Source organism: Pipistrellus hanaki (genome assembly GCF_964339955.1).
Source record: "Pipistrellus hanaki genome assembly, chromosome: 12".
NCBI lineage: Eukaryota > Metazoa > Chordata > Mammalia > Chiroptera > Vespertilionidae > Pipistrellus > Pipistrellus hanaki.
This window is the reverse complement of record NC_140514.1, coordinates 55,964,526-55,986,210: the sequence shown is the minus strand read 5'-3', so window position 1 is coordinate 55,986,210 and position 21,685 is coordinate 55,964,526. Positions and strand designations below refer to the sequence as shown.

The 21,685-nt window shown below is 53.5% G+C and overlaps 1 pseudogene across 1 annotated transcript; it reads right to left on the bottom strand.

The window, feature by feature from the left end:
- Positions 1–1,117: 1,117 nt before the first annotated feature.
- Positions 1,118–2,774, bottom strand: LOC311631122 (jun dimerization protein 2-like; annotated as a pseudogene). Its single transcript has 2 exons — positions 2,674–2,774; positions 1,118–1,517 (listed from the first exon to the last, which is right to left on the bottom strand). The product of its transcript is annotated as a jun dimerization protein 2-like (transcript).
- Between the last annotated feature and the right edge of the window lie 18,911 nt (positions 2,775–21,685).

Sequence of the window (21,685 nt, the reverse complement as noted above, 5' to 3'; positions counted from 1 at the left end):
CCTGCCACTGGTCGTCACTGGTGTGGGGTCGTCACCTGGCTGGCCTGGGCCTCCCTCTGCGGGGCAATCACTGGCCAGCTGCACACCTGCCACAGCATCGCCGGCCGGTGTCTGGGCCTCCCTCTTTTTTTTTTTTTTTTTTTTTTTAGTAAGAGTAATGTTTACTGAGTGATACAGAACTGAGTACTATGTATGGTTTACTAGGATGGAAATGCACTACACCCCACACCTGCCAACCCCAACACCCAGAGACTAAAGTATTTAGAAATTACACGCAATGGCCATAACTGTAACAAACAAACCATAGCATATTTATACTGCACCACATCAAGTGATTATAGAAATCCATTTATATATTGCTTGTATAAAATCTTTTTTGTAAAAAAAAAAAATTTAAATAGAAAATATAAAACATGTGCTGCCAGAACAGCCAATCTGTAAACAGTCAGTGAGAATGTGCTTTGGAAGGGCACCCATGCCTCATGCCCACAGCACCTCCAGCAAGGCCTGCGAGGGTGCTCCCGGCTGCCACTGCGGGCAGGACTGAGCTAGACCACGATTGGCGGGTACAGCAAGGCCTGGCACTGTGCCCTCCTCCATCCTTGTGTCAGGATCAGAGTCAGGGTCAGGGTCAGGGTCAGGGCTGGGGGCAGGCAGATTTCAGTTTCACTCTGAGTCCCATACTCAGCCTAATCTTGGTTGCAACTCATGGCTTTTCCTGGCTGCTCAGATGTCCTTTAGGGGGTGTCCTGGCGGAGAGGCCGGAGAAGTGCCCACGCTGCCTGGTTGGGTGTCTCTCTGGCCCAGAGCTTCTGTCCTGCCTCCTGCAAGCCTGGCCCCAGGCACAACAGGCCCCTCTCAGGACTGCTTTGGTCTCAGCACTTGGTCCTGGGTTTCATCAGCCTGGGTTTCTTCCCCTCTGTGGCTGATCTGAGTTTCACACAAAAAAATCCTGCTGATGCTGGCTGTGCTGAGCCCCAGTGACGAGTTTTTCATGCAGCAAGGAAGAGCCCTCTGGGACCCTCCTCCTCCTCTTCTTCCTCTGCTTTCTCCTCCTCCTCCTTCTCCTCCTTCTCCTCCTCTTCCTCCTCCTCCTCTTCCTCATCCCAGCCCATGGTCACTTCTCCAGCTGCTGCAGCAGTGGGCTGCCTTCTGAGATGGGGTCTTAAGGCTGTCAGTCCCGATGGTGCAGGTGGGCGATGCTGGCTGAGCATCAGGATGAGCTGCTGCCGCTCCTGCTACAGCTCCTCCATCTGGGTTTTCAGCTCCACATTCATGAGCTCCAGCCACTCAGATTCCCGCTGCAGACACTCCATCTGCTCCTTCTTGTTCCGGTACCGGGGTGCTGCCACTTTGTTCTTTCCCCAGCCTTTCCTCCGCTCCTCTCCCTCGTCCAGCTCACTTCTCACAGGCTGAGGCCTCTTGCCCAGGTTCTCCTCCAGGAAGTGCAAGGGGGCGATCATGGCCCCGTGTTGTGGATGTCAGTGTATTTCAGCTCCTCTGCAGTCCGGGCTGAGCTAGGGAGTCACGTTCACTGGAGGAAGGTTCTGCTGAAGTGGCTGGGAGAAGGAGCACGGCCTCGGGAGCCGGGGAGAGGGAGCACGGGGAGAAGGAGCTCGGGGAGATGGAGCACGGGGAGAAGGAGAGGGAAGAGGGAGCATGGGGAGAGGGAGCACGGCCTCGGGAGAGGGGAGAGGGAGCACAGCCTTGGGAGCACAGGGAGGAGCACAGCCTCAGGAGCTGGGGAGAGGGAGCACAGCCTCGGGAGAAGGCTGTGTTGCCGGCTCTGGCTCAGTTCTGATCCTCTTGCCCACCAATGCTGCGGAGAAGCCCCGGGCAAGACTGCACGCAGCTTGTTAACCTCAAAGACCCTGCTGAGTGGACCGGAGACTTTTACCGAGCAGCAGCTGCACACCTCCTGCAGGGCAAAGCCTGCACGTCTGGATACAGAAGGTTTAGCCACAGTCTTTGTCTCATGAGCTTGGAATGTACACAGAAAACCGAGCAATCCATGTATGAAAGCAAGGATATGAAGCATTACATAATTCAGTGTGCACACTATGGCCTGACATGCTATGGAAATTCAAAATGGAAAAGCCCCCCATGGGCCAGAGAGGGCAACTTCACAAAGACTGAGGGACCTGGAGTCAGGGAAGGGAGCACTGAGCCGGCATGGCCATGGTCTACGTACAGACCAGTCCAGGGAACAGGAGAAGGTAAACATGTGACTTCAACCGGAGAACAATGAGTTTGACATGCCTGGCAAAGACCCCTCAGGGGCAAAACTGTACTCCCCCCATTAGGGCAACTGAGTTAAATATAAAAGAAACCCACAAATGGCAGCTTAAACCAAAGAGAGGCTTATCATTTCACAAAACAAAGAATCCAAATGCCAGAAGTCTAGGACTGCTGTTCACGGCTATCTCTTGTCCCAGTCTGTCTGCACAGTCACAGATCGCTGCTCCATCTCCGGCTCACGTAACAGAGCAAGCGGAACAGGGGGAATGCACAGACAAAGGCTGCCAGCACCCGCCCATTTTTAGAGCAGAACCTCAGCTTTCCCTGGAGCCCACACTGTGCCAGCACTCCTGCCTCTGCCTGGTTCCTGGGGACCTAGGAGGCTGCCTGCTCAGCCTGCTGTCCGCCCCGATGCGGCTCCCCACGGCCTCTCACAGGTTGCCGCTCTTCAGGGACGGTGGCCACGGGCTTTGCAGGGAGTGAGTGGCTGCGCTCTGGTCATGTGGAGTCTGCCGCTCGGGGTTTATGGTGTCCATGTGGGGCAGCACGCCGCCCACCGGGTCTGCCTTGGACTCTCCAGGCCGCTGCCCCCTCCCTAGAACAGGCTCTCCCGGGAGGAGCACACCCCTGACTCCCACTCCCGCCACCCATGGGGGGCTGGGGGGGCTGGTCTCAGGCCCCACTCTCACCGCCGAGGCATCTGCACCCGATGATTCCTGCTCCTGCCGCATCGGAGAGATATTTTTATCTTCATTCTGGAGCAGGAGGAGGGGCACCAGCCTGCTCTGTCCTGGGGTTGTTTCCCTGCTCCCCAGGGTATTTTTAAAGCACATTTCCATTTCACTTCAGCTTGCTCTTGAATATTCAACTAATCATTCCCCGAGCGCCAGGGAGAGGAGCTTAAATAAGCCACAGTCCTCACCGCCAGCATCAGTGCATTCAAACCCGCTCAGACTTAGGCTCTGCCCACTGTCTCTCTCGGACACTGTGAGCAGCCGACCACCCCCTCCACAGGGGCTCCCTCCGGGGCCGTGCTGGGGGCGTGACCACCCTCCCCCCATCCCATCACCACCCCCTCCGGCTTTATGTCCAGGCCCGGAGCTCCGGCCGCGATGCTCACCATGGGCTGCAGGATGTTTACAGCACGCGGGGGCCTGACCACTGCTCAGGGGCACTGCCCTCTTTCCCTTAGGATCTAAGGCTTTGATGGTCAAAGAGAAAACACGACAGTAGCTGCCCATTGCGAACAAACCAACATTATACCTATTTTTGGTTAGATTGGCAAAAAGTCCATTTTTGCTGTGCGGCGGGATTTTATGGCCAGCTCTGTGCCAGGAGAGGGAAGAGGAGGGCAGTGTGCTAAGACTGATGTCCGGGAGCTGACTAGTGCCGGCGGAGGCCTGGGCCCAGTCTCCCGCTCCCCGCTGCCGACTTCACCCACTGCGGGGACTGAGGCTGGTGCAGCCTGACCAGCCTCTCCCGCCTTTCTCCCCGTTCAGAACCTCAGGATGGCACTTAGTGCCCTGCCCCCATCACCTGGGCACCCGTGCCCCTCTGAGTCAGCGCTGTAGCTTCTCCTGTTCGTTGTCGACCCAACGACAGATGCCAACTCCTCAGCCAACGGCACGGCCTGTGTCTCAGAGCCCGGAGAAGGCACTGGAGGAGGACGGGAGCCTGCTCGGAGGTGCCGGCTCCACGCTGTTGGCATCGCTGGGCAGGCAGGGCCTGGATGCTCTGAAACAGGATCCCGTGGCCTCCTCTGCAGCACCAGGAATGCGGCTTGGGCTGCGGAGTGCCCGGAGTGCCCGCACCAGAGGCGCTGCCGGAGCCGGGGCCTGGGGCATTGGTGTCGGCTCTGCGGCCGGTGGGAGGGACCTCAGCACCCACAGCCGCGCCCTCATCCTCGCTGAGTGTGTCTGTGCAGCCTCGTTGAACGACCTTCACAGACTCTGAAGGCCTGTGAGAGGCCTGCACTCCCCGCCCTGGGACCTGCTGCCCACCTGAGAGGCTGCGCAGTGCGCGTGTCTATGAGCCTTGTTGTGTGGGTGCTGAAGAGCAAGGCACCCAACCAGCGTGGCCGCTCACCTTCGGCCGTTTTCTTGGGTCCTTGATCTCTGTAGATGGAGCCTGGAAGTCTTGGTAGGATGTCCCAGAGCAGACCTCCGAGAAGGAGGCGAGAGCTGAGGGCTTCCTTTTCAGGCTGTGCTGGAGGAGGACCAGCGATGCATCAGGGAGAAAAGGAAGCCAGCAACGGGCAGGCCGACCACAGTGTCCTCTCTTCCTGAGCTCATCCCTGGGAGCCCAGAAGGATTAGTGCCCTTATGAGAGACTCTTTCTCTCTCTTCCTCTCTCTCTCTCTCTCTCTCTCTCTCTCTCTCTCTCTCTCTCTCTCTCTCCCTTGTCTTCCAGCCTGAAAGAGGGCTCTCACCTGGGTGATCAAAGAGGCCAGCACCAGGTGTGGGCTCCCAGCCTCCGGAACTGTGCAAAGTGTCTGTTGTCCAAGCACCAGTCCACGGTGTGTGGTCAGAGCAGCCCGGGCCACCTAAGACCGCGTCTTATAAGCCAGTTACCATCGATGGCGGCTGGTGCTCCGCTCGCGAAGGACCCGACACGGTCTGGACCCCGTGCCTCACGCGGGGTGAGAGCCGCAGTGCTCATAGACCAGGTCAGGCCAGCGGGAAAGGTCGCTGGGTGGGTGTGGGTGTTCATGTTGGGGCTCTGGAGCCAGATGAAGGCCGGGCTGAGCGATGCAGGAGGCGCTGTGAAGGCCCCACTACGAGACCTGAGGGGATGGGGCAGGGCCACTGAGCGGCCTGCTATGCTTCCCACGCCATGTCAGAGTCCCTGTGAGTTCTGGGATGGCAGGAGTGAGGCCACATGGAACAGGAGAGCGGAGCTTGGTCTGCAGCGCACAGACGGGACTTGGTGCTCCGTGTGCAGCGTGCAGGGCTCTGAGCAGAGCAGGGCATGCTGGACACATAGCCTAGAGGCACCGCTTGCACGGATATGTCGCCGGCGGCTGAGGGACACCCCCTTCAGGGACAACGAGGGTGGCTGGCCCAAGTGCAGCTGCAAAGGCCATAGCATGTCATCCTATGTCATCATAACCCACAAATGAGTGAGGTCATGTGACATTTCTCTGACTGACTCATTTCGCTCAGCATAATGCTCTCCAGCTCCATCCATGCTGCTGCAAATGGTAGGAGTTCCTCCTTACCTGTAAGCATAACTAATGGACACAGACACCAGAGGGGTGAGAGCATGGACGGGAGTGGGGTGGGGGGTCCACGGGGGGATAAGGACACATATGTAATCCTTAATAAACAAATCAATGTTGTCCCATTGAGGTTACCCTCTGAAGGACAGCTGCTTCAGAAAAGGCATCACAACATGCATGAGAAGCTCAGCAGCCACGCGAGCATGCTTCTTGCAGGCAGGAAGAGAGGAGGGGGCGGGGCTTGCTGCATAGCGCCCACCCCCACCTCAGCTCCTCCATTTTTGCTACATGATTTGGGTCAAACCAATTTACTGCTTTGTACTTCAGTTTTCTCATCTACGAGACCCCACGAGGTCTTTCTCATTAGCATCTGCACTCATAGGTGAACCCACTTTCTGAATCTGTCGCTGCTACTGAGGCTGCCCTGGGGACAGCCTTCTGCACGGCTCCTGGTCCCTTCCCTTCCCACCTCACACACGTGCTGGCAGCGCGGCCTCACGCCGGCACAGGTGCGGCTAAATTCAATGTATGCTGCTCACTGAGGGGTGAAACATCAGCCAGTCAGACCAGTGAGCCTCCCGGCCTCGGTCTGGGAGCGGTGGGGAAAGTCCTGGAGAAGAGGTGACTGGGACGCAGCACCAGCTCCCCATCTCACAAAGCGGGAGGCAGGAGACAGGGTCTGTGGGAGGTGGAACAAGAATCTGCCAACAGAGGAAAAAAACTGGGGCAAACCCTCGGGGGGGTGGGGGGGGGAGGGAGACGGCATAGAAGGGAGCGCATCCCTTGGTGGTTCTAGCGAGGCACCACCAGCAATCTCACTCAAGCCCTCAGCTGGAGCTGTGTGGTGGCCGCATGAATGGCCAGAAGCAGAGGAGTGGGAAGTGGGGGAGGGGCCGGGGGGAGGGGCAGCCTCTGGGCTCTGAGGGGCCACACCACACTGGAGACCTGGGAGCAGGACAGTGAGGTGACCCTGAGGGGCGCTGGGTGCTCTCCTGACGGAAACTTCAGGGCAAGACACATTCCAAAACACAGGGTCTTTCCAATTTAGGACAGAAATAGGCTGCATCTGTCACAAACCCGAGCCTCGTTGGGGGCAGCACCTCGTCAAACGTGACATATTGAGACTGAAGCGAGGTATGTGCAGTCACCGGGACCAACGAGGGACAAACAGCCTCAGGCTGAGTCAGGCCGCATTCGGCCTGGACACTCTGCTTTCAAACGCTTTGGGCTTCAAAATCACAGCTGAGGGACTGGAGGGTGCAGGGCCTTCTCTCACAAAGGATGAAATGGGTGCTGGGAGGTGCCGAACACACCCAGGCCGGCACCATGCGGGCAGGAGTGGCATTGGCCCCGGCCGCTCTCAGACCCTGAGCTGTGCTTCCAAACCAAACAGGCAAAAAGAAGCCAACTTAACACATAAATGATTCATCACATGTCTACAAAGCATATCATGTGTCAACGTCATTAATTATTCAATTCAATATGCATAGACACTTTAATACACAGGAAAACAATTTGTAGGTTTTTCACTTTGCAAAATCCCCTAGTAGGTACCATGATTGTGGAGTTACTTGAAGGCAAATCATTTCAGAAGTAGAATGATAGAAATTATTTAATTTTTAGAACCCAAAATTGCATTTAATAGGATATGCGTGCATTTAAGTATTTTTGACATGAGAGATGTTAAGAATTCCAAAAATAATTGTACCTAAAAATGTAAAAACGTCTTAAAACCTCTTTTGGAAAAAGTGGGGCAGGGAAACATTACATTTTATTATATGTTTTTTATTCTATTTTATTTTAAAATTATGTAATATGCTGAGGGTTTTTTTTTTTTCATTACAAAACTCTAACCTTTATATATTCCATGATGACTCAAAGATACAGCTATGTAATTGGAATAAATATGGTATGATATCTTTTGATAATGATGTTTTAATTGCTTTATTGAGTAACTCACACTGAATCTGTGGAAGCAGGGGTGATTAGCCCCCTCCCACCTCACCCCTCCCACCCACCCCCAATAATAAATACCTGGTCACGGAGGCACTGCAGGCTGTGGGTGAGGGTGGCCGTTGGGATCGCTTTCTAACTAGCCTTAACTTGAGGCTTACAGCAGCCTTCACTTGGCGCCTAGCACAGTAGGTTTGAGGTGATGCAGCCGGCATTCGGAAAGAGGGAAGCCACAGCGTGTTCCTGAGAAGTGGGCTGGTCACATGGCTTTCGGTCAGAGCCGGTCCAGAACCCGCCCGCTCCCAGCAGCACTGCCCACTGACCGGGTGCCTCTCTGCAGGACCTGCCCGCCCTCGCCCTCGGGCTCTGGCTGAGGTCCGGCCTCCACCGGGAGGCTGAGGCAACTCGTGCAGACAGAGCCCACCTTCCCCAGGCTTCCCTGTTGGCCCGGAGGACAAGCACGTGTAGCATCTCTGCGGTTCTCTGTTAGAGGAGGCAGTGTGAAGAGAATGTTTTAAAGTGGGTCTGAGGGATGAGGATGCACGGCAGGTGTGGGTGTCATGGGGTGAGGGGCCGTGACGGCAAGGCCTGGTGGGGCCAGAGGGTTTCTGGAATGTTTAAGGAGGAGAGGGAGGAGGCTGGCAGGACAGGCGGCAGTGGTCCTCGTGTGGGTGCCTGCCCGGCCTCTTCGTGAGGCCACGTCAGCTCGTGGTCACGCCTCTGCCATCGCTGCCTGAGCAGGACCCGCCCGGTGCTGAGTGTCCGGTCCACGCTGCGGCTGCTGAGGCCGGAGCCCACATGGACAGAGGACCTTCCCCGTGGGGAGAACGGCCAGGACCTGAGCCTCAGGGACTGAGGGCCCTCACCTTTACAGAGACACGGCTTCTGCCTGGAAACACTTGCCCTTGTAGCAGACCGGCCCTGGAGCCCTGGAGCCTTGGGGTCGCCCTCGGCTCTGAAGCAAAGCAGACGTGGCACTGCCCCAGTGGGAGCAGCAGAAAGGCCGCCCGCTGCCGCCTTACTGACCGGTGACCGCCCAGACGCAGCTGCCCCCTGTGCCTCCCCCGGGCGGTGCTTGGGGGTTGCAGCGGCTGGAGTCACGCTGGTTCCATATGTGCCGGCCCCCTGCTCCCGGTGAGCACGGCCAGGATGGCGTGTCATCACCGTAGTCACCCTCCGGAGACGGTGGAATCCTGGCATCGCCCCGTGGCTGCACAGGCCTCGGCCTGGCTCTTCACTTGAAATAAAGAAACGAGGTCACCCTATTTGCCTTGGGGAGCCCTCACCCGCTCAGGTCAGCCTTCCCCTCGTGTTCACATCCACTCTGGCTGCACCGAGCGCAGGAGCCACCCGGCGCTGCTGTGCACCGTGCTGCTGCCACCCCGTCACCGGGTCCCTGAAGGGGCTGGAACAGGTTCACCCCGGAGCATGTGCTCTGGAGGCCACACCGCGGGCTCGAAGCTCACAGAAGCACCTGCTGCCAGGCCCAGGCCCCAGACGGTCTGAATGCTTCTTCAGGCGGCGGCTGATGGCGTAGGGCAGCTTTGTCATCCCATTTTGGCCCCAAGAATTAGAAAAGAAGTGGCAATTTGGCAATTAGCCACTGAGGTGACTAGCTGGGCCATCGGAATAGTCCAGGCTGCCGGGTGTGTGAGCCGCTGAGCCGCTCTGCCGGGCCAGGGTGCGTCACCAGACTAAATGGAAAGATGCTGCACCGCCAAGTACCAGCCCAGGAAATTGCCCCCACGCTGTGTGCGTGCAGCCTGTGGCCAGGATTGGGTGAGAACTTCAATTTTTGGTCCATGCTGAGCACCAGGGCATCGTTTTATTTCCCCAGAGCTCCTCAAATGGCTCCGAGCCGTGAGATCCCTTCTGCCGATGGCGTTCCGGGGGGGGGGGGGGGGGGGACCCTGTTGCTCTGGCAGGCTGCACAGCGGGCAACTGCCACCGCCTCTGAGGGGACAGGAGAGAGAGGGCGTCAGGCAGGGAGAGGGGGGCCACTCTGAGAGGACAATATGTTCTGGGAGGGTGGAAGCAGGACTTGGGGAGTAAGTATTCTGACGCTCTCTTACTCCGTCCCTTCCTCCCTCCAGCCTCCTGCTGGGGTCCCCCCTGGAAAGCCAACCAGACTCCGAGGGCGAGGCAGCTCACGGAGGCAGGTTAAACAGAGCAGCCCTGGGGGCCAGAGACCAGGGAGACTGCGGAGACGGAACGGAGGAGCAATCAGGTCTCTTGGCGACCTGCCTTCCCTGCGTCTGGCTCTTCCCTCCGTCCCCTGCCAGAGCCTCAGACATGGCTGTCACTACAGAAGTGTCTCCTCGGGGCTTCGCTGGGAAGCTAATTTTCCCCAAACATGCGGAAGGTGGAGGGGGAAGCGCCCTCTGCAGTCCTAGATGACCTGCTTAGGGAGCTGGAGCCCGACTCACACCCGCACACGTGCCGGGAAGCCACCGCGCACGCCTCCCTACCCTCCAGACGCTTCAGCTTGTGTAACCGGCACGTCTGACAGGTCTCCTAATGCTTCAACACCCACTCCTCGAAACGCCCGCCCTTTGCTCTTAGGTGTAAGAGTGCAGAGAGTCACTCAGGAGCCATCTGCTCCTGCCTCTTAACACCCAGACATCCAGGTCCCCGTCCCCCTGCCCGTGCCTGCTCACAGCCGGCTGCGGGCTGAGCCCGGTGCCCCTTCGCAGTAGCCCCACAGGCTGCATCCCGGCCACTGACCGCTCAGAGCTCTGATTGGGGGAGCCATTTACAGGTCCTCAGGAGGGAGCGAACACATCCTGCGCATGATGGCTGCTCAGGGATACCCGCCTGTCCCCGCCATGCAGGCTCAGCAAAGTGCAACAGCAGCTCGAGGCTCCTGCTGGCTTACTACCCACCAAGATGTGTTATTCTGGCCTCTAGTGTTATCCTTTTTCTTAAACTTTATAGAAACCACATAATAGAATTTTAGGGAGATTAAGGTGCATTCGTTTGCTTGGGTTGCCATAGCAATCACCACAGTTTGGCGGCTTGAACCGCAGAGATGCATTTTCTCACAGTCCTGGAGGCAGCAGCTCACAATGCAGGTGCTGTCAGGCTGGGTCTCCTGAGGCCTCTCTCCCGGGCTTGCAGACAGCTGCCTTCTTGCTGTGTCTTCACGTGACCTTTACTCTGTGTGTGCATGTCCGTGTTCACATTTCACTTTCTTGTGACTAAAACCCACACTGAGACCTCATGTTAACCTCTTCGTCTGTTTAAAGATCTCACCTTCAGATCCAGTCACATTCTGAAGTGCTGAGGAACAGAACTTCAACACAAGTTTCGGGGGATACACGTCAGCCCAAAGCAGAGGGTCCCACAATCCAGCCTGTGTTCTGGCCTTTGGAGGACTGTCTTCCAAACGTCAGTCAGAAATGCACCCACCAGACACTCGCTTGGTACTTGCAAGGATGGAGAGTTCACCATCTCACATGACAACTCATCCCTTCGCTGGGTAACTTTAAGTGTTACCATTTTGCCCGTGTTGAACTGAAACAATCATTCTGGAAAGTTCTCCTCTGCCCTTCTTGCTCCAGCAATAGTAAGGAGGAGGAGGTCGGGACCATCTGCCGGCGCTGACTCGCCATTTAGCATCTCCATTTCATGCTGACCAGGGGCATGAGGAGCGGCATGGCTGGTGGACCCACTGGAGAGCCGCGGACGAGCCCAGGAAGAGGCGGCTCTCCTGCAGAAGTGGGGCGCAGGTCCTGGGCAGGACTTGCCTCTCGTCAGGTTCCCAGTGGCTGTGTTTGGAATTCCTCCCTCTCCTCCCACGATGCACCAGAAACTATCCCTTCCGGTCCCTCCCAGAAACTCAGGTGCACAGAAGTGTTGGCCGATGTTTGAGCATTGGCACAGGCTGTGCCAACCCTATAAATCAGTTCCGAATAGACAGGCCTTGCTCTTCAGAACGGACTTGCAGCGAGCGAGCGCTGTGCCCACAGGCCCAGGCCGGTGGCTCCTCAGGGCACTGGCCCTCTGGGTGCTCAGCACCTGGCAGCTGGAGCCAGGGGCCCAGCAGTGCAATGCCGGGCCCAGCAGGCTGCCTTCTGGCCTCACAGCCTGAGTATCAGTGTGTTCTCTGCCCACATTAACTTCCAATATGGCAGCTTAAACCCCTGAAGACATGGAAGCTCCAGTGGCTCACTTTGCCTACTTAATGGAGGCAAATTCTCAAAATGCTGTTCAGTACATTCCGTTTGCTGCCTCTTCTCCACCCGTCCTGTGCCCACTCTGTGCCCGGCGGCTGCCGGTGGCCCCAGTGGTTTGGACCATGGGAAGCTGCAGGAGACTGTAAGGCGAGAGGCGGTACTCTCCTCCCTCCCTCCTGCTGAGGCCCCTCCAGGACCCAGCCTTGCTGACTGTCCCTCCCCAGCACCCTTCCTTCCCAGACCAAGGGGTGAGCAATCCCACCTTCAAGCCCACCTGGAACGAGCTTTTCCACAAAGCCTTCCCCCACCTCCACCCCAGCCAGGGCCGACCTCAGACCACCGAGCACGCGAGGTATTTATTCCTGTGACGTCCCTCCTCTGAGGCTCACGTGACCACTGTGAGGCCAGGTGGCCTTGTCGCGCCGTGGCCGTGTGTGTTTGGGAAGGACCTCAGTCATCAGGCCTGATTCCCAGTGACGAGGGAGCAGGACGCAGGCCATGCTGGTCTAGGGCCTCCGGTGTCACATAGTATCCTGTATCCCGTTTCCAAACTACAACGACTGGAACTGATTCCAGTTCAAATTCTAACCGCCTCTCTTTACACCTCCCTGTATCTTCTATAAAAACTCTGGTTTACTTGGATCTCAGACCCTAATGCTACGTCACAGAATGCACTCTTTGAAAAGGAACTGCTCCTTTGCTCCTGGGAGATGAAGTAACGTGGCACCTTCCCACGGTGGCTTCGGGCTACAGTCTTACTCATTCTACAAAGACTAAGGGGCTCCATCATCCTTCTCCACTTTGTATCCCTTTAGCCTCCCTGCGACCTTGTGCTGTCCCCAGATACCGCAGGTCCAGCGACCAGGACGGGGTGGGTGACGGCACGGCTCCCCACGAGGCTCTCCCTGCCTTGCTCGTTTGCACGTAAGCATTCCTGCTCCACGGGTTTGAGGACACTGTGGTTGCAAGATGCACCATGTTTCCTGTGCCACTCAGAACGAACACACCCATTACAAACTCTGTGGCAAGCTGTTGATTGTAAGATGCCATGAACTGTGCCGCCTGGTTGTTGCCCTAGAACCTATGGGACGGGACATTCCCCAATATCATCGCTTCCTCCCGAGAGCTGCACAGCCATCTCTTTCCACTCCCTGGGACTGTGGACTCTCAGATCAGGGATCCTTCCTGGTGGCGAGTCAGTCTTCCTTCCCTTATAACCACCATAGCCAGTAGGTCATTTCCATTCCTGAAGAGGTGGGTGTTTTTGTTGGCACACGGAGCTTTGATCACATGGCGTAAGGAACTGGAAGACCTGGCTTTGAAATAGTCAGGTCCCTAGGCATCCTCTGCCCGCCCGTCTGGAGCCTTTTCTGAAACACCCAATTACGCCAATGACAGCAGTGACGTGCTTTCACTGTGACAGAAAACGTTCATTACCTTTACCATCCTGAAATACTACATTATGTCTCGGTTGAAACAGAGTAATGAATAGTATTGCATACATTCTCATATCACCCACAAGCTGAAATCATTTTTTAGATTCAATTGTGTTCACCTAAGCTTTTTTACTGTGCAGAATAGAGTTGAAAATCTTTTTTTTAATGCCTGCAATTTTTTTCCACCACTTCTAAAATACTCAGAGATATTTAAAAAAAACACATACTGAGGACATAAGAGTATGTTTCTGTGATTCCACACGGAGGAAGGGCCATGCTCTAAAAACAGAACTTGGTACCTATTCTCAGCACGTGATCTATCAGATGCTGGACAGGCTCAGTGCCAAGACCTTCACTTGGCAGCAAATTTAGAGTTCTCTTTCCTAACTTAGGTCAAGTTCTCTTTTGAAGTTTAAAATAAACTGTTTAATGTGGTTCCTATAGTCCTAGTTGCTGGTGGAGGAAGAGTCTGAGAACGTGAAGATAAAGGTTTCCTCTGCTCACAGAGCACAGCAGACAGTGCACACGGCATTCAGCATCAGCGGCCTGGCTCCCATTCTGGGCCCTTCCACCAACGGGCAGGCCCTGCCCTGCCAGCTGCCATGGCCGCCTTCTTTCCTGATCTCTGAGTGGAAAATCACAGCCCCCTCTGAAGATTGCCCTGAGCATTAAATAAGCCAGGAAGTAGCCACAGCTGTCCACATTTTCAATGCACCCAACTTTTGACCCAGGAAGTCCATTTTCAGGAATTTATATTCCAGATATACTGACCCAATGGCACAATGTGGGTGTATACAACCTACTGCCATGGAACTAGTTGATGTACTTGTATCTGTGAAAAAAACACTAGAAAGAAAATTTAAAAGCCAACTATAATGTGGTGAAAAGGATCAATATTCTTAATATATGAATGCTCTTAAATTTTAATCAAGAAAAGAAAGTATATTATAAAAAGGGGAAAAGAATATAAGTACTCAATAAACTAAAGAAGAAATTTAGATAATTGCTAAACATGTTTACATTCACCAGAAATAAAACACACAATCTAAAATAAGCATATACCATGTGTCCATTATAAAATTGGCAAGGTTTATAGAGAGAATAATAGTGTTGGGCACATCATTTCTATTGTGAAGTAAATTTCCCATGCCCTGTTGATGGGAATGCAAATTGCAGAGACTTTGGGAGAATATTTTAACAATATGATTTATAAAATTAATAAGCGGACCCCCATTTAAAATAAAGTCAGAAGGCTAGAACTCTCACACAAGTGCCACTCAGCACACCTGACCTTTCACCTTCACCAGGAAGTGGTGCTAGGTTACCACCGCAGCAGAGGAAGAAACATTGTTTCTTGATAGAGCAGCTTGGCCAATGGGAGGCTACCATCACTCAGCCAATGAAAAGCCACTATACTTCCAACTTTCAATTTCCTCCAATGGATTTGCTGGTTACAACAGTCGCTCAGGCGTCTGTAAAAGAGCATTCCTCTCCTGTTTCTGTTGACCTGCAGTGTCTCCCTACTAGTCCCAGAGTGCAATTTGTTGTACATTTTTCGGACAAATATCTGGCTATTGGTTAAGGACCAGCAGTATCCTTATTAACCTTTGAGTTCCCTGGGACAAAACAGTTCCTCTTCTAAAAAGTTATTCTGAGGAAATAAGTAAATATAAATGTAAGTATATATACTCAGAAATATATGTGACTTCCAAGTGTTGATAATAAGAGGGAAAAAGGGGAACAATTTTAAATTTACAACAATAAGCTTAGTAAATTTTATAAAAACTATTCATGCAATAATTTTTCCACCTTTCTTATTTGCCTTCTTACATTTAAAAACAAACACTGAAGCATTTGTGGATCTTATTTAGATTGTTTTAAAAACTGGTCTGGGCCTTAATTTACTCATCTGGGGACTGAAGGTAACAACAATACAGAAAAGTTGTGAGGAACTGCCAGGGCTGACCAGCAGACCCTGAGTGGCAGATGAATGAGTACCCTGACACACATTTCTGTAAAAGAGAGGGCTAAGGGGCTGCCTGGCTAGAGAAACCAAATAGTCCCATTCACCTGCCTCCTCAGGCTTTTATTGTAACAACAGCTTGAACTGAAATTAGCTATTAGATACTATCAGCAGGCTAAGCATCCTTGAGAAGAGAAGACACATGCATCTGCAGTGCCCTCTAAGCAAGGACGTCTGAAGACTAAGCATAAAGATTCCAGTAAACACCCCAGTGCTCACAGGTACACAGACATGCTTTCCCACAAGGAACAAATGGGAGGGCAGATCTGTCTAGCACCTGACAGAGTGCTCCCTCCCTGCACTGCACACCCCTCCCTGCACTTAATACCCCTGCAGCTCTCTTAGTGCACCCTGCCATCCTGTAACCCATTTGTGCCTAGATTTGTGTGAGTGGGGTGGAGCATCAGAGAAAAGGAATGCCGGTATAGGCAGGGTTATGCAGAGGGAAGCACAACTAGAAATGATGCTAGTCCCCAACGTTTCCTGAGAGTGTGCACACCTGATGGGACACAGAGGGGAGTGGAGGCAGACCTTTCTGTCACTTTGCACAATCAACTTGTCAGTAAAATTCATTTTACGATTGTCCACAACTCTCTGTAGGTTCAATTCTATGACAGAATCTGTGGTGAATGTAAGAAGCACGTGACCAGAGCTGCCTGGGGAATCAACCATTTCATTCCCAGGCCTCTGCCCGCTGGTCTGCCTCTGCGATGCTGGAAGAAATTCAGGGGCTCCTATTTCACGTGCCTGTGCTGTAAGCTGGTTGGTTTCATCTGAACAATACCCTGCCTTCACTTAAGTTACTTCCTCCTGCTACTGACTGGGGTATGGATTTAAGGGGCCAGGGAGGGGTCTGGGCGGGCACCAGACAGCAGAGTGAATGAACCCTCGGTTAGAGAGTAACTTAGAAGCCAGTGGATCCAGCCTCCATTTCCTCTCAGAATTTATATAATGACAGTCCGCCCCAAACTGTACACCCCTGAATTTCTTTTTAATTTATTTATTGTAGTAAATATACATAACATTAAATTTACCATTTAACCATTTTAACTGTTCAGTTTGGTGTCATTTAGTACATGTATGTAGCTGTGCAACCATGATGACCTAGAACCTTATCTTCTGCTGCTGCAATTGCACTAAACACGGGCCCTCCGCCCTCTCGGCCCTGGGACCACTGGTTTACTTCCTCTCTCTGCATTTGATGACTCTAGAGACCTCACATCAGTGGAATCACACAGAATTTGTCCTTCTGTGGCTGCTTATTTCACTGAGCACAATGTCTCAAGGGTCGGCCACCTGCAGAACGCATCAGGCTTTCTTCCTTTTTAACGGCTGAATAATGTCCTATCCTATGTGCACACTTTCCGCTTATTCATTCATCTCTCGATGAACACGGGCTGTTCCTGCTTTGGGCCACTGTGAGTAATGCTGCTGGGAACATGGCGCCCGAGTTCTGAATGAGATATGTAACAATTTTAATAACATTTTAAAAACTCATTGAAGTGACTTGTATTTAACCCAATGGGACATGGCAATGACTGAGCTCAGAAGACCTGGGGAGGGACCAGCCGGAGGTCTGAGCTCCTGTTCTTGGTCAGCGCAGCGGACGGCTCACTGGCTGGTTCCAGTTTCCTTTGGAAATAATCGCAGGAGGGAATTATCTGGGAGAGGCTGCATCACGGCTCTGCCCACGAGGCTCCCAAATAACTAGCAAATACCAGACTCTGCTGGAGACACTGTGGCGGCGTGGGCACACTGGCCCAGCAAGATACCGAGAATCTTCAGACCAAACTTTTAACAGGGACATTGACATGAAATTCCCAGCATGTCCTAACTGTGATGTTAGGTCACTTACCATTGTGGTTTGGGTTGGTATTTTAAAAGACAAAGTCAATATAAGACAGTAACCTCCCATGTTGTGGGCTGGTCAGACAGGTACCAAAGCACCCAGACTATCTATCTACCTATCTATCTATCTATCTATCTATCTACCTACCTATCTATAGTATATCTATATCTATCTATCTATCTATCTATCTATCTATGCCTAATATGCTAAGTGTCCGATAAAGTGGTTCTCTAACTGGTCACTATGAAGTGCATTGAGCATCAAGCGGTAGATGCTCTGAAGAGTAAGCTACTTGCTGCTGGGGTCTGGCCAATAAGGACTGGACAAAACAGGGTCCGACAAGTCCTGGAGCTCTCCTGTGGTCCCTCTCTCAGTTCCTCCTTGGCCACCAGCCCCAATCGGCCCTGATTGGGACTGGGGGAGACAACGCTGATGGCCTCAATCACTGGTCAGGTGGAGAGACCCCACCTGTGCAGAAATTCGTGCACCGGGCCACTAGTATTAAAATAAAAAGAAGCCGACACATCCCAGAAAGCACATTCCCGTTTACTGGGGTAAGAATGACTGCTGGGAAGGTTAGTGTTTGGGTTGACGTCACTGTATGAAATCGTGCAGAGCCAGGGCCTGGCAGCAGGGACCCTATTAGCTAATACTCGGAGCACCTGCAGAGCCTTTGCATTCCTGCGCAGCTCTGCCAGGCAGCTTTCTCCGTCCCTACCGCGCAGGTGAAGAAACTGAAGCTCCTGAAGGTTATGCAATTTCTCCGAGGCCACACAGCTGGCAATTGGCAGAGCCGTGACTCCGGCCCAAACTGGTCTTAATTCAAAACCAGTTCTTTCCCACCCTTAACCCAGCTCTACTGGATTTGTAGAAGTTAGGAAAAATTACTGTTCCATGTTCCAGAGGCTGCTGGCTCCCTGAGTGTGGTCTGTGGCACATGAGAAGTGTCAGAAATAGGACACAAGTGATCAGGCCATGTCAAGTTCTGATTCACACACTGGAGGGGGGGGCGGGGGGGGGGGAGAAACAAGCAGTCTGTACTTCAGTAAGCCCCCAGGCGAGCCCATTTTCCCTGGTTCCAGAGAGAGCGCCCTGGCCAGAGGATCCCTCGGAGGGAGCAGTGTGTTGCCCGTCCTCTCACTCCATCCGGGAACAGAGTGTATGAGAGGAGAGGTGAGGGTCGGGAATGGAGAGTGGATTCACATACAGGTAGGACAGTATTTTATCCCAGAGTTTTCGCTCATTTAAGATCGCATGGTGAGCTTCACAAGTGTGAGAGGGTTAACTCTGATCTACATTTTAATCTGGCCGATGCCCTGCCTCCCCCTTCCACACCCGCCGTGCCTTCCCGCCTGCACGCTCCGTCCTGCTGCCGTGGCGTTTGCTACGTGGACACCCCGCCTTCCCGCATGGGGAACGTCAGTTTCATCAGCAGACACACACACACACACACACACACACACACACACACCGGCCACCTCCTGCGCGCACACACACTGGAATGTTCACCCGAGAGTTTGGTCTGTCTGTGCACAGAGTTTAAGGCCGATTCCTAGCAAAGGAAATGATACACAGGAATTGGCCACACAGCCATTGGGCTTTTGCTATTTGCTGCCGTTCCTTTGAGCAGAAACAATGAGCTGCAGTTCAAATGTCTGAGCAAGACGCGAAGGCCCTTTGCAGTCGTCAGATGCCAACAACGGCCCAACAGATGCGTGTGGAGCCCCGGCATCTCAGTGCGAAAGGCCCTGAGCCATCCTTACAGGAATACGCTGGAATGGAGCCCCGGCCTGAGGGGTGATGGCGCCCTGACCCCCTGTGTGGAAGGAATCGAGGTGTTGACTTGCTTCTGTGGATGGAGCCCAAGTGGCACAATGTGAAGGCAGTTGTTTTCTGGAGTCACTCGGTGGAGCTGGGGCTTCCGGAGGAGGGAGGAAGCGGGGGCCAGGGACAGCCTGCTGCAAATCCAGCGTCACGGACGCTGTCTCACTTCACGTCAGTGCTCGCCGATGTCACGGTGACATGGTAACCGCACAGGAAGGCTGAGAATAGCTGTGCGGAGTCATGGTGACCTGAGATCTTCGCTGGTCCCCAGGATGGCTCAGCAGGAGCTGCGTGTGCGGAGGGTATGGGGCCTTTGGCAGGGGCATCGCGCTTGTGCTGAGCAGATGGACACTTGCAGAAGGATAGTGAGGCACCGCGGGTAAAGGCCGGGACCCCAGGTTCAACCCCTTCCTCTCCCAGTTACTGCCTGTGACTTAGGGCGTGTGCCTCCCTTCCCCCTGCCCCAGGGACTCGTGTTTCTCACTGGGAGAGGGGGGCCCTCACAGTTCTGCCTGTGGCGCCATGTGTGAGGGCTAGACCCCGGCTGGACCCTGTGCTGCCAGCTATGGCTACATAAATATTCAGCTGGATTATCTGAGAGCCAGGCTAAGTGGTAAGGCAACTTTGATATCAACAAAATCTTTACAAGCCACCTCAGCATGTGGGTTTATTAGATCAATAACAACTCAAACAATAACTTTTTCCCAGTAAAAAGAAGGCCGGCATGGCTCAGCGGTTGGCGTCGACCTATGAATCAGGAGGTCACAGTTCGATTCCCGGTCAGGACACATGCTGGGCTGTGGGCTCGATCCTCAGCATGGGGCATACAGGAGACAGCCAATCGATGATTCTCTCTCATCATTGATGTTTCTGGCTCTCTCTCCCTCTCTCTTTCTTTCTGAAATCAATAAAAATATATTTTAAAAGAGAAGGGAAATGAATGTTTATGAAAGCAGAGCACTGCAGGCACATGTGTTCTAACATTCAAAGTCCTGACACACATGCTCAACTCTAGGACACAGGGTTTATTATCGCTTTTTGTTATACATAAAGCAACAGAGCCGTCAAATATTAAGAAACTTGTCTGGGTTCAGAGGCAAGAATTTGAAGCCAAGGCACCGGCTCTCCCCCTCGAAGCCACAGCCCCCTCGCACTTAACACTTTTCCTTATACTGTCTCATCCCCACCTTCCCGGCCCCAGGCCCCCAGCTCCCTGACAGGTGACCAGCCAGAGTTCAGGATGCTTTCGGCATGTGCCCAGGAGGTCAGCGGCCTGCTGAGTCTGACCGGGAGCTGAGCTTCTGATCCAAACGTCCCTGCTCAAGCCGCAGTTCGCCTCGCAGAAACGCACGGCTATCTAGCGTTGGGGAGAATTGTGCGAAGGCAACAAGAAGGCGGTCCGGAGCCCTGGGGGCGGGGGAGTCCCTCTGTGGTGAAGCATCCTGGCCACTGCAGGCAGCAAACGCCAGCGCCCCTGCGGCACTTCCATAAGCAATTTCTAAGAAGTTCATTTTGGAGAAAAACAAGGATTTCCAAAATTTAAAAGTTGCTCAGTGTAATGCAACTACAGAATTTCTAAAAAAGAAAAAAAAAAAAGTTACTCTAACACAGCTTGTATCATTTTGGGATATTTGCCTGCTCGGACTTCAGTAATTCAATCAACAAACAAGAACAGCAGGGGGTGGGACTGGCCTTAGGGCAGGCCGAGCAGTGGAACCGAAGGTGCAGGGCAGGCTGTCAGAGGAAGGGCAGAGGGCCTGCTGGGGAGAGATGGGGCAGAGGCGAAGTCCAGCTGAAGGGAGCCTGGGGCTCAAGTCACTCTGCAGCCATTTAGGCTCCACGGTCACAGACTCAGTGCCCAGCGCCTTCAGACTTCTCAGGGCCTTTTAGTCCTGAACGGAAATTATTAGCCCTCAATAGGGGGAGATTTCGATGAAAGTGAATGAGGTCACTCTAAGCAGTCAGTAGCAACTCAGCCCTTCCACAGGCAAATATCCATGTTGACTTCTTCCTGCAATGCAGTATGGCTGTGTCTCCCCTGCTGAGACCACGCATGCCCTCAGCACCAGTCCGGGTGGCCAGGAGACACATCAGAGTCACATGTCCGCCACAGCTGGTGGCAATTGGCCCGTTGCTAAGACAAAGCCCTGGGAGTGATCCTTGCTTTTCTCGCCCGCTCACAGGTCTGGTCAGGAAACTCTGCAGCACTCCCTTCAGTAAATATTCGGAATTTGATTACTTCTTACCGCCCAGCTGAGCCACTCTCCTGCATCACCAGCAGGACTGCAGGCTCCCTAATCATCTCCCGGTGTCCACCATGGCCTCCCCATCCCGTCCTCAGCCCAGGAGAGACTCTTCTGACACCCAAACCAGAGCATGCCCCGGCCCAGCTCAGACCCCGTGCTGCCACCTGGCACTCGGATCAGGGTCACCATCCTTACAAGGCCTGCATGCTGAATCAACAGTGAATGAACTGATTTGGAAGCAGCGTGGAGGCGTATTGGAGAAGCGCACAGGTAGAGGGAGCCATCTGGAATTCAGGATTGTGCTGAAAAGACAGATCTGTGCTGAGATACAGGTCCCAATAGAACATGTCACAAGTAATGTCTATCCAGTTTGAATCTTGTTTTTTCCACTTAAAAAACACCAATCTTCTTGTCATTTGTTGCAGTTTTCATATCATTTGAAATGATTGCATTGGTCCAGAGAGTGGTTACATAGTAACTGAATCCTTTTTCTTGGGCACCTTGATTTTAATTTTTCACTCTTATTAATGATACTAGAGGCCTGGTGCATGAATTCGTGCATGGGTGGGGTCTGGCTGGCTCACCCCGATTGGGGTGGGGGAGCCAATGGGGGGCGAGAGTTGGGGGGGGGGCACCTCAGGCGGGCCATCCCAGCCCCCTGGTGGAACTCCCAGTCAAACTCCCAGTCAAGGGGAAAATTTGCATATTGGCCTTTTATTATATA